The sequence below is a fragment of the Diceros bicornis genome, chromosome 4 (genome assembly GCF_020826845.1).
Source record: "Diceros bicornis minor isolate mBicDic1 chromosome 4, mDicBic1.mat.cur, whole genome shotgun sequence".
NCBI lineage: Eukaryota > Metazoa > Chordata > Mammalia > Perissodactyla > Rhinocerotidae > Diceros > Diceros bicornis.
In genome coordinates, this window is record NC_080743.1 from 75,897,231 (window position 1) to 75,910,993 (window position 13,763).

A 13,763-nucleotide genomic window follows, 5' to 3' on the forward strand; every position below is an offset into this window, starting at 1 on the left:
TAGTGAGACATGTGGCTGCCATTATCCTCAATGAACAACGCATAATTGGTGCAGATTTTTTTCTAGTTGGACATGCTTAAAATTATCAAAAGAATGTGAAATCACTTGGGGAGTAGTCTTCCTAATAACTACTTAAATAGCATTTTTATATCTCTCTTTGCTTAGCATGGAAAGTAGAACTATTCATTCCACGTATAGATGGGTTCCTGAAGTTCCAAAAATTTAGGTGACAGTCATAAGCCGACTGAACCCATGCTACAAAGAACTTTTTATATCCATAGCATGCCCTGTGGTTATTGCATATTTGTGCTGCTGTTTATCATAGCACCTGTTTATTATGAGAAAAGAAATGAGTTTAGGGCCGGCCCCGTGGCTTAGTGGTGAAGTGCGCGAGCTCCGCTACTCGGCCCAGGTTCAGATCCCGGGCGCGCACCAACGCACTGCTTCTCTGGCCATGCTGAGGCCGCATCCCACATACAGCAACTAGAAGGATGTGCAACTATGATATACAACTATCTACTGGGGTTTTGGGGAAAAAAAAAAAAGAGGAGGAGGATTGGCAATAGATGATACGTCAGAGCTGGTCTTCCTCAGCAAAAAGAGGAGGATTAGCATGGATGTTAGCTCAGGGCTGATCTTCCTCACAAAAAAAAAAACAAACAAAATAAAAAGGAAATGAGTTTATTTGCTTAGTTCAGAGATGTGAGGAAGAAGGGACTCTAATTACCCCCATCTTCTATTTCCATATTCTTTTCCCTGTGAATTGTAGCTAATCTCATGGCTTTCATTATCACTCTTCACAAGACTCCCAAATCTCCAACTTCTCTGTGTCTCCACTCATGTGTGAGCCTAGATTTCAAGTCCATGATGTAGCCCCAGGAATATGCATTTTAGTAAGCATCCCTAATGATTTTAAGCTGGCTTGTAGCCAGCCAACAGCTGCTTGCCCACAGAGAATGCTGAGGATTTCAAGTGTGGTCAAAGGAATGTTATTTTTGTTCCTGGAGCAGCCCCTGGGGAAGAAGGTGAGCCTTGGCAGTTGGCCCTGGCTCCCGAGTTGATCACAGAGAGTTGAATCTCTGTAATGGTTTCATTAAAAGGATGCCTTAACATCAGGTCTCCTACACACGCACAATAAGGGAGAGAAGTGAGTCTCCTGGACTACGGATAATAATGCCCGAGCTGGAATTACACACTATCTTGATATTTCTTAGCAAGGCTCATTTGCAGCAGGCCAATGGAGTCTGTAGAAAATAGACAAAGGAATGGGCCCAACCCTGGGAAGAGATGGAATTATAAGGTAGCAAAAGGAACTTATCCAGAAAATAAGACTTTTAAACTTTTTTTTTATTTCCCCATCGTAATAACGACTAGCTTAGCGCTTTTCTTTTTGAAGAGAAAAAAGCTTTGAATCATGAATGCTTCCTACAGCTGGCTGCACCATGTGCAATATTCAAAACACAAAAACTAGCTAATCATAGAGAACCAGCAGCAGCTAAACAGCCCTCTGCTGGCTTCCAAAGGGCTTATAATTGAGTGCAGATGGCCCCAGCGTGATGGGGAGGGTGTCCCTGCTGACTCCTCACACCCCAGAGGGCCAAGGGGAGCTCATGATGGCTCTCAGCGTTGATTGTGTCCTCGTGGGGGCAAGGAGCCAGGCTGCTGAGGGAGGAGGGGCAAAGCGGGTGGTGCCAGAGCCTGCTGGCCGCCTTCTGCCCAGAGTTCCCAAGGCCACATGAGCAGATCTTCATGCTGCAGAGTTGAGATTTGATGAGTCTGGGGTCTCAAGATTACAGAAGGCCTGGGATGAAGGAACAGGAGTTGGAAGTTCTTTATAATCATCTGAAGAGCTTCACTGTGCAACCTGCAGGTAGCTGTGAGGTGCCAGAAGTTTTGTGGAAGAGAAATGTGGTGGAAATGCCTAGACTGCTCCTTCCTGGGAGCATTCTCCCAGGGGGAGAGGGCCTTCACAGGCAGCCCGCCCTCTCCTCCCACCCCGTCTCCTTCCCGCCTCTGTCCCAATTTCTCTCTCTTTAAAGGAGTTATGGTGGTGCTCTTCATTACCAAATTTCCACTCCAGACTTCTCATTTAAAAAAGCTTTTCTGGAAGGTTAGCTAAATAGAAGTCTAGACAAATTTCAGTCAGCTTTTAATTGCAGAGTCAGTGAATTTGGAATAGATACACAGATAATCCAAAATTGATGTAGTCTTTTGAAGGCAAGAGAGAGAGGAGAGCTCCCTTTCCTTTCTCTGGGCCCAGCCGTTCCCTCCCAAGTGAACCCCACCAGGTTCAGCTGACAGGAGAAAGTGCAAATCTTTCTAAAAGCTTGTATTTCTTCCTCCTATATCCTATGCTCTAACCAGAGTTGCAAGAAAATTCTGTGCATTTTATGTTCTGTTTCTGAAGCTGAACACGTTCTTATCCCCTCATCATCTGCTTTGTTTCTATTTCCCTTCTATGAAGACTTTCTTTTCTTCAGTTGTGGAAGGACTTGCCTCTGCTTGCATTGCATGTATTTCAGTGCAATTTCTGGGGTCCCCTTATGCCTCTGGCCACATTGCCATTATTCCTGTGGGAGGTGAGGGCTTGAGAAAGAACGGCGCTCCAGGCCTCCATCAAACAAATGGGCTGGCTGTCTCAATAGTTAGAGTCCATACTCCAAAGAAGTCAGGACTGAGCTGCTTGCCACAAGGGCTTATTTGCCCTGCACAGAGAAATCTGAGGCTGTCCCTCGTGGACAGCTCTACCCAGGTGTCACGTCACTGCTGGGAGAAACACCTGCACTTGCTTATCCTCCTGATGGCCCCTCACAATCAGGGGAGGAATGACACATTCCTAGCCTGCTCCTGGCCGAGCTGTCATGGCTTCAGTCTTGGGCTTCTGCAGCTGGCTGTGAGTAGGTGGGACTGTAGCCTCGCCTGACACAGAATGGGAAGGAAGGCAGTCTTTGCCACTTGGCTGCTTTGGAAGCTGCACTGAATTTCTGCCCATCTGGTCTTCCAACTGAGCCAAGGCCAAAACTGTGTCCCTCTTGCCAACCCAGGGAATGACATGGAGCCCCGTGTCTTGCAGCTTCATCTTCATGTCCTCTGCAGCCCCTCCTGTCTGCCAGTCTGACTCCCCCCGGAGAGATGGCCTTGGGCTCACAGCTGGTGTTTGCCCACAGATGTTCATGGGTTTCTGCCTTTTGCATTTTTCATCATTTTTCAAAGCCAGCCCTGAGCTGGGTGATGGGACCAACACCGCCACCGACCTACTGTGACTCTGAGCAGATCCTCCAGGCTGTTTCTCAGCTTTCCCATCTTATAAAATGGAGAATACTCCCTGTCTCCTGTCAGAGGGACGTGAGAGAAAGTGGAAGAGACTGCTATTTGCCTTGTATTCACCTTCCACTGCCCTAGTAACAGGACTGTGGATTTTATTGGAGTGACTAATTACCCAGCTAAAACATTACGTTTTCCAGTCCCCTCTGCAGGGAGGTGTGGCCAGTGGAGCGAGCACTAACTATTGAGCAGACTTTTAGGAGAGCTCTTTAAAACTGAGAGGAACACCCCTTTGCCTCGCGTTCTTCCCTTTTCCCTGCCTGGACACAGAAGTGAGGGTGGAAGCTCTGTGCCCCTGAGGTGGTGGAGCAGAGAGACAGGAGCCTGGTTCTCTGATCACCTTCTGAAGCTGCTATGCCAGTCCTGCACCGTCTCCCTTTGGCCTCTTACGTGAAAACCCAAATCCCTAATCTGTTTAAGCCTCTGAGGCCAGGCCTCACTTACAGTATTAGCAATTCCTAACTGATACAGAAGACAAAAATGGAATCACAGAGTCCTGAAGTCCAAAGTCTCTGCCTGTTCTTTCTTCTGTAGTCTGCAGAAACCAACATAGGGACTGTACTTCAGTCTGGCCTGGCCATTTGGTGACAGTGGGTGGTGAGTGTCAAGGTGTCCCTGACGTTGTGTTATCACTTCTGTCATCTCCAATCCACCCTGAATCCATAGGAACGAGGGAGGACAAGTGTCTTCTCAGGATTTATGGAAACTGATAGTAGCAGAAAAATAATTGGCAAGAAAACAGACTTCAACTCTGAAACCTGGTGACCACCTGATTTTCATCTCTTCTGGTGTATGTCAAAGCAAAATTAGATAATGAATCTGGATCCCCAGTTTGGTAGGAACTTAGAGGTCTTGTGATGCAATCTGCCCGTTGACCCTGTGTCACCTGTATATCATTTCTGTTTCTGAAGTTACACAGTACAAATCTTTCTCTTCTACTTGTTAACCCTCAACTATTTGAAGACATCTACCATGTCCTCTATGAGATTTCTCTCTTCCAAGCCAATCACTGTTAGTTCCTTCAGTTATTTTTTTCTGAAAAGTTATTCTTTATTTTTGTTCTTCTTATTAAAAAACAGCCCAGGGCTGGCCTGGTGGCATAGTGGTTAAGTTCGCACGCTCCACTTCAGCGGCCCAGGGTTTGCAGGTTTGGATCCCATGCAAGGACCTACGCACCGCTTATCAAGCCAAGCTGTGGTGGGCATCCCACATATAAAGCAGAGGAAGATGGACACGGACGTTAGGCCAGGGCCAATCTTCCTCAGCAAAAAGAGGAGGATTGGCAACAGCTCAGGGCTGATCTTCCTCACCAAAAAAAAAAACAAAACCCAGCCCGTGTTCATTCAGCAAAGACAAGTAAAACCATGAAAAAACATAAAAGTCTACACCTACTTGGTGATACCTTGTTAACATCTTGGTGTGTTTCCTCCCAGATTCTTTCCTGCATGAATAATAATAATAGCCAACAGTTTATATAGAGAGACCCTTGCATTAAAAGGTGGTTTGGTTAGTAATCTGCTTAACCCAATGCCTGGCACGTTCTTCAACAAGGGAACATTTTTTGGAGCACTTAGTCCATGCCAGGAACTCTTCTAAGCTCTTTCCGTGTATTAAGTCAGTTAATCCTCATACACCCATTGGAAGTTGGCACCATTATTTTCTCTGTTCTATGGAGAAGGAATCAGAGGCTTAGAAATGGGAAGTAACTTGCTTAGTCAGTAGCACAGCTAGGATCTGAACCCAGGTAGTATGATCCCCAAAACATTGTTTTTCACTAGATACTTGCTTCTCTGAAACAAAAAATAAAAAAGCACTCAATAAATAGTAATAAATAGGCTATTATCATTTTTTTAAAGATTTTATTTATTTATTTTTTTCCCCCTAAAGCCATCAGTAGATAGTTGTATGTCATAGCTGCACATCCTTCTAGTTGCTGTATGTGGGACGCGGCCCCAGCATGGCCGGAGAAGCAGTGCGTCAGTGCGTGACCGGGATCCGAACCCGGGCCGCCAGCAGCGGAGCGCACGCACTTAACCGCTAAGCTTTTATCATTTTTAAAGGAGAGATCTGAATTGTTGAACTCTTAAAAGGACTGAGGGGATTATAATATTTTCTTGAGGAGGGGGCATGTTATAAACAAACACTAATTAGGTTGCTTTGTATGCCATCCTTCTGGATTGTATAACATTCTAAGGGGGAATCTATGCTTCTGAAAAGCTTAATGTCTCATATAGCAGAGGATTATTGAAGGCAGATTTTTAACTTCTTTGCTGCTCTATTTATCCTTGGTCCATTGAGCTTTACCCAGAGAAATTAAATTCTTAATATCAGGCCAAATAAAAATTAAGAAGATATCTTTTCTTGAAACACACACCACACGGAAAGGCAGCATAACAGTGGTTAAAATCATGGGTGCTGAAGCGAGGCTGCCTGGGTTTGAATCTTTGCTCTGCTACCTTCTAGCTATGTGATTTTTGGCAAATTCCTTAAATCCTGTGGCTCAGTTGCCACATCTGTAAAATGGGCATGGTAATAATACCTATCTCTAGAGTTGTTATAATAATTAGGTTACTTAATCCATGCAGGGCGCTTAGAACACTGCCTGGCACATAGTCAGTGCTCCGTCAGTCTTAACTAGTATTACATACAGACCTTCCCTTCCACGTTACAAAGCTAAAAAAGAAACAAAGGCAAGTCGTGCAGTATCAACTGTTATTTTGGATTATTCTTGCTTATAAGCCTCATACTTTTCCACTGAATGAAAAAGAGATTTTGGGAGAGAATGCTTCAGAAAATAGCTGTGGGGATTTTACTCAGCAAATACCAGCTCTGAAGGATGAGGAAGCTTGAAGTTTTTATGCATCATAAACACCAGGTGGCGCTGTAAACAAGTACAGTAACCGGCTTTTCCCTCACTGGCTGCCTCTGGGCGGCTGCTGTCTTCTGCTCTCCTGAGCTGGAGGGACCCAGAGACCCAGGTCTCTCTCTCTCTCTTTTTGCAACTCCAACATATAGGAAATGTAGAAATTTAAAGACAGTTACAAAAACTTGTGCCATAACTTAATAGTTTATATTTATAAATTAACACCTTGTAAAAATGATTCCACAGATTGTGTTTATTTCAGGAAACAGTTTTTGTAGAGCCGTGTACATTATGTTTCAAGAAATGGAAAATCTCTAATAGCTGCAATGCCTAATTAAAGTCACAAATAACTTTTAAAAATTATTTTTAACACAAACCCAAAATTATAATAACTTTATGAATAACTTCCTTCAGAGATAAAACCAAATTTGTTTGTATGAGGCCCAAGCCAAATGGTCCCCTGGGCCCCCTTCACCAAGCTCTGGCAACACGTTTTCTGCAGGGAAGAGACTGGCCACAAAGACTTAGAATTCTACTTGCTTGTCTGAACCTTCATTCTAGGGGTCAGAGTTTTCCTCACAGAGAGGGAAGTTTTCTCTGTTGGTCCTTTCCTAGCCTCTTATCCATCCACCTCTCCCAGGCCTAGCTTGCCGCTCACTTCCTGTGAGTGGAGACTGTCCACTTCTGCACCTGCCCTGGGACACATGTCCTCCTAACACTTCCTCCCTCTTCGGTCCTCCTCTTGGGAGCACTACCTGCCAGGCCAAAAGACAGCAGGAGGCCATGGGGAGAGATCAACTAGTTAATATTTATTGAACACCCGCTATGGGCCAGGTGCTTTACCTACGTCGTCTCACAACAACCTTAAACCTAGTGTCTGTCACCATTTTGCAGGGGAAACAGATGCTCCGAGAAGTTAGGTAAGTCTCCCAAAGTAGACAGCTGGTTAGTGGCGAAGGCCACATGTTTTTTCTGTCATCTCCATGTGGTTGACTCTAGGGGGAAGGGAGGTCAGGACCAGCCACTCAGATGGAGGTGAATCTGCACGGGGATTTCTCCCTTTCAGTCTGTGGCTGTGTCTGGTCAATTTTATCAGTGCAGCGTCTCTTAAGCATGAGCTCTAACTCCCTTCCCGTCGCTTTACTTACTTCAGACCTTTATTAGCCTCTTCCTGGTGTAGTCCTGACTTTGGAACCTGAAGACTTTAGCTTTAACTGGGTGTTTGGCAGTTGCTTACCTTTGTCTTTTTTTTTTTTTTTTTGCTGAGGAAGACCGGCTCTGAGCTAACATCTATTGCCAATCCTCCTCCTTTTTTTTCCCCCCAAAGTCCCAGTAGATAGTTGTTATGTCATAGTTGCACATCCTTCTAGTTGCTGTATGTGGGACGCGGCCTCAGCATGGCCGGAGAAGTGGTACGTCGGTGCATGCCTGGGATCCGAACCCGGGCCACCAGTAGTGGAGCGCGCGCACTTAACCGCTAAGCCACGGGGCCGGCCCTGCTTACCTTTGTCTTACCTCAGTTTCCTTATTTGTAAGATGGAGATAATGATGTCTTTCTTGGGAGTAAAATTGTGAGGATGAAATGAAGCCACGTACGTGCTTGTGGAGCTCATGCAAGTTCCCTTCTCTCCTTTTCACTTGGACTACCCACTGATTCTTTCATTCTACAAATGTGTACCGAGCACCCATGATCTGCCAGGAATTCCTCTGGGCTCTTAGGACACAGCAATGAATGAGACAGGCATGCTTCCTTCACCCAAGAGAGTTATTGTGCCTGGGGGAGAGAGAAAACAAACAATTAGAAGTTAGGAAGAACATAAAGGAACGTCAGTGGATAGAGCTCTTTGACTGTCTTGTTTCCTGTGCTCTGAAGGCCCAGTCACCACTTCTACCCCTGCTGGACTCACACTCATCTTTCAAGGCCCCCTTCAAATGATCATCTCTGTGAAATCATCACAGTCCACCATCAAGTTAATCGTGCCCTCCTCTAGACTTTCCTATTGGTTGTCTAAATCTATCCATGAGGCTAAGGACCATCACTCTGTCTTAGTCATTATTCACTTTCAAGAAAAGCTCCTTACATGTATACTGAAGAGGAAAACTGACACTATCACCCCAAGCAACTACCTGATGTGCCGGTTCGCAAGTGGCGGACCCTCAGGGTGGCCATGGAGAGAGGGAGGAGAAAAGGGGCAGGCATCTTGGAATCTCTGCAGGGTCCAGAGGAACAAACTTCCCAACAAATAACAAAATGAAACATCGACACCGTGTACGTGTGTGTGTATGTGTGTATGGCAGGGATGAAGGCTGATAGGAGGGGAAACCCATGTTTTCTAGCAGGAGTGATACTGGTTCTCTTTTTTTCTGAAAAGCCCAAGAGGGCCCTCTGCAGGAAGCTGGATCTCTGGGAGCCACTGGAATAAAGGCATTGCACACCAAGGACCTCCAGTGGCTGAGTGCCCCTGACCCTCACTGCTCCCAGTGAGCCCCTCGGTCTCCTGCACCCCGCCTCGTTCCAGCACCAGAGCGGCAGCTTCATCCTTTTTAATTAGACACTCAGAGTGTGAGCACAGCTTCTTTCCCAGAAATTGGCCACCCTGCACCCTGGAATTGGAGTTTTCGACTTTTTTTCCTTTCCACCTCCAGCCACACAAAGTGAGGAGGTGTCAACGAGAGGAGGAATGGATGTATAACACCTGTCACAGACTTCTTCCAAGCCACCATGGGTGGGCAGGGAGATTTCTGGTTTTGTTTTATCTGTTATGAAACCTGAGGCCAAGACTAAATCTGGCTGTGCTGACTTAGCTCCCCTGGTCACAATAGCAGCTTGAAGCTCTTGGGCATGGAAAGGAATTTTAGCCAGCGGCCATCATTTGTAGGGTTGCCTTTGTCCCCCACAGGAATCTGAACTTAGAGGAAATGCCAGCTGAGTCCTGTCCTTGCTCCTTCTGTGACAGAATTCCAGCTGTACCATGACAGAAATCTGCTCTGCGAATGAGGGGAGTGTGGTAGTTTCCTTGTACTCCATCAAAATGAAGCAAGGTGACTTACCGAGATACTAGTTGATGCTTTGTTTTTATTGCTATAGATTTTCCTGCAAATTCCCACCAAGAAGTTAACCAGTCCCTGTCCCTTTAGGGGGAGTTTTGGGGGGAGAGGTGAAGCAGCATTTTCCAGCCAAGAGAACTTTGTTGGCTTGTGCTGGAGGTGGAGGACGTTGAGGCCGGGGTTAGTAGAGAAGAGGCAGGAGCAGCCAAAGAAGAAGAGTTTTGAGGGCTTCTTCCAGACTGGGAGGGGTATCGCAAAGACCCCCTGAGCCCAGGGTACAAAACCAATGCAAGTTCTCCCTTTAAGAGTTCAAACAAGTTTGGAAAATTAGCAGGTCAGCAAGGACCAGAGTGACTGATGACCAGATCAGAAGGCTTCGCCTTAATGTTATAGACTCTACAAGACCCCCCAGGACCTTTGCACAAATCTAGAAAGGGGAGCCCCAACTGTGACTGAAATTGAGTTTCTAGTCAACTTGGAAGGATGAGGTTCAGAGCAAATTAAATCTATTTTAAAAAAATGAAAGGTGATATTGCTTAAAATCCTAAATTTTATGAAGCAGAATGTATACTTGAATCAAAATATTAGTACAGCACTCCATACACTCTTCCTATGAGTAAACAATAAGGCAGAACTGGGAAGCAACATCCCAAGTGGGACTCAAGTAGCCTTATTCTCAACCTTCTAAAGAGAAAGGGGGTTGGGGCAGAATTAGGCATGAGTTGGAGGAGGGAGGTGGGGCAAGAGACATTCTGGAATGGATAGTGTATGAGTTTGCTAGGGCTGCCATAACAAAGTATTACAGACTAGGGTACTTAAACAGCAGAAATTTATTTTCAACTCTGGAAGCTCCATGTCCAAGATCAAGGTGTCGGCTGGGTTGGTTTCTTCTGAGGCCTCTCTCTTTGGCTTGTAGGTGGCTATCTTCTCTCTGTGTCTTCGCATGGTCTTCCCTCTATGTCTGTCCGTGTCCTAATCTCTTCTGATAAAGACATAAATCATAATAGATTAGGACCCACCTTAATGACTTCATTTTACTTTAATTACCTCTTTAAAGGCCCCCAAATTAATTGCATTCTGAAGTACTGGGGATTAGGATTCAACATATGGATTTGTGGGGGACACAATTCAGCCCATAACAGGTAGTCACAGTCTCTGCTCAGATCTTACTCCAAATATGAATTCACCAATCTATCAGGAGGAGGCCACACCTCCAGGAGGAAATAACATCTAGGAGGAATAAATACAGGCCTCTGTAGGTGTGGTTACTAGAAAGGGAAGTGGAAAATCCATCTCTTTACAACATACACTTTTGTTACTTCCTACCCTGGGCTGCAAGGCAAGGGTGCCAGCCCACAGTTCAGTCCTGTTGGTCTCCATCAGCCCACTCCCACTGTCTGAGAACAGCCTGGGAGAAGCATTTTGATGTTTTAGTTTTCTTTTTCCAACTACAAGAGAAAGTCTGTGGGGCATCTTTGCAAAAGCCTGCAAATATTTTACTACAGAATAGTACCCAAACCTCTTATTAAGCAAACAGTCTTTAAGAAACTACCTGATTAGACCATTTAGTGGGAAAAGCCTGGCCCTAGGATGGGGTTGTTAGGAGGCGACTAAACAAAGGGAAGGCTAGGTTGGTCCACAAATTGCCTCTGCCCCAGGAGGCAACCTTGTATGGATTACACGTATGGGCTCCTCAGTGGGCGTCCCAGGCTTTCCTTTGGGTCCTGACATGCGGAGTCCGAGCAGATGAGGAGTGATCGCGAGGAGGCATTCATTCTCCCGGCTCTTCCCTGATGGGCGAGGCAGTGGCTGCTTTCTCTGTGAAAACCACAGCCCCGTGAGCCACCCTCTGCTACTACAGCCCACTGTCTGGCTTCCCTCCACTGCCCATGGGGCACTCCACCTGGTTAGTTTCCCCTAACCCTGCACCTTTGTGAATAGAGCTTTCATTAATCTCTCCTTAATAACTCGTTTAAATGTGCCATCTGTTTCCTCTCAGGACCCTAAACTTTCCGATGTTCTAGGCACTGTTATAAATATAAATAATATACATCTTCTCTTTTTTTTTAAAAACAGCTTTATTGAGATACTATTTATGTGCCATACAGTTCACTCATTTAAAATGTACAATTCAATGTTTTTAGACTATTCACAGATATGTACAAACATTACCTCAGTCAATTATAGAACATTTTCATCCCTTCAAAAAGAAACCCCATATCCTTTAACTATCAACTCCCTATCCCCCACCCCACCCCTCAGCCCTAAGCAACCACTAACCTACTTTCTGTAGATTTCCCTATTTTGGACACTTCATATGAACAACTTCATATAGCATGTGATCTTTTGTGACTGGCTTCTTTCACATAGCATAATGTTTTCAAGATTCTTCCATGTTATAGCATGTATCACTACTTCATCCCTTTTTTTGGCATAATAATATTCCATTATATGACCACCTTTTGTTTATCCATTCGTCAGTTGATAGATATTTGGATTGTTTCTACCTTTTGACTCTTATGAATAGCGCTGCTATAAACATTCAGATAAAGGTTTTGTTGCACATATGTTTTCATTTCTCTTGGGTATATATACCTAGGAGTGGAATTGCTGAGTCATTTGTGTTTAACCATTTCAGGAATTGCCAGACTGTTTTCCAAAGCAGCCGCACCATTTTACATTTCTGATATAGTGTAATCAGAGTGTTCTGATTTCTCCACATCCTCATCAACACTTATTATTATCTGAAGTTTTATTTTAGCCATCCCAGTGGGTGTGAAGTGGTATTTCATCATTGTTTTGATTTGCATTTCCTTGGTGGCTAATGATGTCAAACATCTTTCACTGTGCTTATTGGCCTGTTTCCCTTCTTGTATGCTCGTAACTACTTTATGAGGCAGGTGGATTATCTACATTTAGAGATGAGAAGAATGAGGCACAGAGAGATCAAGTGACTTACCTATGGTATACAGCTGGTGAGCGTTACGCTAGGATATGAACTCCAGCAGTCGGTTTTCATGCTGCTAACTACCGCCCCACACTGCCTTGGCATAAAAGAATAAAAGGATTTGGGGGAGAGCTGAACAAAAAGGCAGAGTGGCCAAAGGACTTTTAAGAAGAGGAATATCTCCTACTCAATTTCAAATAGCTTGTGTTACTGCATATAAATCTCCTTCTTCTCCATGTGTGAATGGTTATTTTGTGGAAAGGGGGCCAAGTTCTTTCATGTTTGGGTTAAAGCCAGGGTGAAAATAAAGGAAGAGCCATAAGATATAGGGCAGAGAACAAGAACTCAGCAGGGGCAGAAAGCTGGGGACAGAGCTGAAAAAGATCATGTGGATCCCCTAATAATTCACAGAAATCTGGGGAGGGCTCTAGCTTTTGAATAATCTAGACAGTTCAAACAAACTTTGTCTGGATCTGAAGGGCCTGGGAGACCCCAGCTGGGCTTCATTTATAAAGTAGTTTAACAGAAGTGCGGCCAGATTTGCCTCCCCCTCCTCCCCACTCTACCCCCATCCAATTCTTAGCCTCTGATTTAAGTGAACATGTGGGTACCAAAACCCCCTCCTTCCTCCTTCTCTCTTTGTATTAACACTGGACACACTGGCCTTTGTTTCTCACCTTGAAGAGATCATAAAATCAGCACCATTTTCCAAAACGTTCATCAAAGATGGGCCTATAAGAATTCGGAGAGGTTAGAAGACACCCCATTTAGAAGTCTTCTCCCCTCAAACTCATCCCAGGAATCTTCTCCCATTTTACTGCAAGTGCTCCCACCCCCACCTCACATACACACACACACACATGCACACACACACATGCCTCCTGATTCACTGCCACACTGCCTGATGATTCTCTCTGATGCGAGAAGCCAAGGTAGCAAGAAGGAAGTAAGGAGTCTGGGAATCTGGGTATATTTTCTGAATTTCCATTCTGCATCCCCAGCATCTGTCTGCTGATTTATCAAGAGGACCAGCGATGGTTCAGGAATGATGGACAGTCCTCTGAGGAAGCAATGCCAGAAGCATGACGAGCAGAAATGCTGAACAAGATGCTGGCTGGAGGGGAAATCAGTCTCCCAGGCTGATTATCTTGGGTGAGAGCCAAGAGAGGCAGAAACTTGTTACAGCTACAGTCATCTGTCTTGCTACCTTTTTTTTTCTAGATCCTAGAATAAAATCACATTAGCTCAAGGGAGCTAACTGGTCTGAGCATACCATAGCAATGTCTCAACACAGACGACTGTTTTTAAAAAATGCACGTGATTCATCTCCCCAGGTGGTCTGTAAGATTTGTAAGGTCAGGGGCTGTGACCTTGATTCTGTAATTCATGGACTAACCAGTACAATGCTGGGCCCAAAGGGTCGCCAAGCAGCTTGCTGAAGTGAATTGGCTTCCAAGTAGAAATGAAAGAAACTTTTATTTTTTAAAACAAAGAGACTTTGTCTAATCTGTCAGCTGAGAAATGAAAGCCAGATGAGTCTAATTCATTATGATGCACAGAGAATAAGATGGATAATTATAA